Source organism: Sphaeroforma arctica (assembly GCF_001186125.1).
Source record: "Sphaeroforma arctica JP610 unplaced genomic scaffold supercont1.308, whole genome shotgun sequence".
Taxonomy (NCBI): domain Eukaryota; class Ichthyosporea; order Ichthyophonida; genus Sphaeroforma; species Sphaeroforma arctica.
In genome coordinates, this window is record NW_014040250.1 from 15,375 (window position 1) to 17,259 (window position 1,885).

Below are 1,885 nucleotides of genomic sequence, written 5' to 3' on the forward strand. Positions count from 1 at the left end.
GGCGAGCAATGTGAACATGTACGTATTCGTTACAATCATAGCACAGAGCCGGATTGATGTAGACTCGAAGCAGCGATTGAAGCTGCCGTGTCTGGCTGTGTCTCGGTTTGAGGTTGGCGGTTTACCCATAACCAGTTGGTAGTAGTATTGGCGCCGGGCCATTGCCGCGATCTCTTTGTTGGACCAACGTTTTGTTGAGTTCTTCCGGATGTCGTCACAGCGTTGGCGGAGGGCTACATGGTCGGGTGTACACTCGCCCGTGGTTTTGTGTACAGTTTTCAGGTGAGCATAGATACTGTACGGGAAGCGCAGTGATGGTTTATCGTGGGCCCAGGCGGGTTGCGTCAGAGGGGTAAGTGGATTTGTGCTTGCCATTGAGTCAAGTTGTATTCCCAGGCAACCTCCGAGGTAGTCCGCAAATGGTCGCGCGGGGAGCAGGCCGCAAAAGTGAAGTAAGTTTGTTTGATGTTTGGGAAACCGAGGGTATTTAGTGCCCGTGATGATGGCTGCTGCTTGAATAAGTGCTGAGTTAAAGCGTTCGAATAGGGGGTCCAACGCATCCTTCCATATAGGCGGAGCCCAGGCAATAATGTTCAGCCCATATGTAGCCGTGGATAGGATGAATGTTTTGAACATCACCAGTCGGTTGCGGGGGTGTCGCCAGCTGAAGCCATGGAAGCCATAGGCGCGGAAAGAGGCGATACCCAGTGACAATGCTGCAACCAGGGATTCCATATGTCTAGCGAGGTTGATTCCTGGTACTCCGTGAGAGAGTGGGAACCCCAGGTATTTGTAGTGTTTCGGTTCGGCATGTGTGGGCGCCAGTTTCAGGGGGAGGTAACGTGTGTTCCAAGGTGCGTCTGCAAGTGTCGGCGTGATAAGCCCACCATTTATACGGAGGGTTGGCGCCGCGTGTCGCAAATCGGTAGATCGTACTCGGGGTTTAATGACACCCTGTTCTAGGCCAGTTTTGCATCCCCACGCATCAATGTCATCTAAGAAGGGCTGGAGCGAAACCGATCGAGGGGCTTGGATCCGTGTGTCATCGACAAATAAAAAAGAACGGAGGAGCTTGGGCCGAAATTGTGCTAGCGTGACAGCTAAGGAATCCATGTAGATAATAAAAAGCTGGGGGCCGACGATTGAGCCTTGTAGGATGCCATTCGTTCTAAGGAATAGAGACGAGAGCGTGCCGCGATATGTCACTCGGGTAGGGACCCTCTCAAACAGCGCACGGAGGCAGTTGATCCAGTTTTCGGGCATTCCAGCGTGACGCAGAAGTACACATAGGCGTGGGAGAGCGACCTTGTCGTATGCCTTGGTTATGTCCAGACAGACGTCGTTCCACTCCTCTTCTGACTGTGTCTCAGATTCTATGGCGGCAAGTGCTTGGGTATGACAGGAGTACCGTGATTTGAAGCCAGCTTGGGTAGCATGGGTAGCAGAGCCGGGGTGGCTCGTAATCAGATTAAGAAAGCACTTTTCAAAGATGCGTCTGACTATTTGCGTAAGCGTGATGGGGCGGAAGTCGGCGGGGGGAGGTGATATCTGCATCGGCTTTCTTTGGTTGCGCTGTTAGGAGGCTGCAGTTCAGGGCTGCGGGGAAGGTACCCGCCTTCAGTAGCTCAGTGAATGCTTCGGCAAGGAGTCTAATCAGTGGGCTATTGGCGTCGGGGCGTCCCAATGTCCGGCGTTCGGTAGAGCGCTCTACTGCGGCCTTCAGGAGGAGGATGTGGATCCCGTCGGGGCCAGGTCCCTTATTGGGATAGCGTAGTATTGTCTCCATTACATCGTCGGGGCGTATGGTGGAAGTGACATCAGGTGAGGGTTCGGTATCCGGTGGAACCACGTACGGATTTGTAGAGTTGAATAGGGCCTCAAAGTA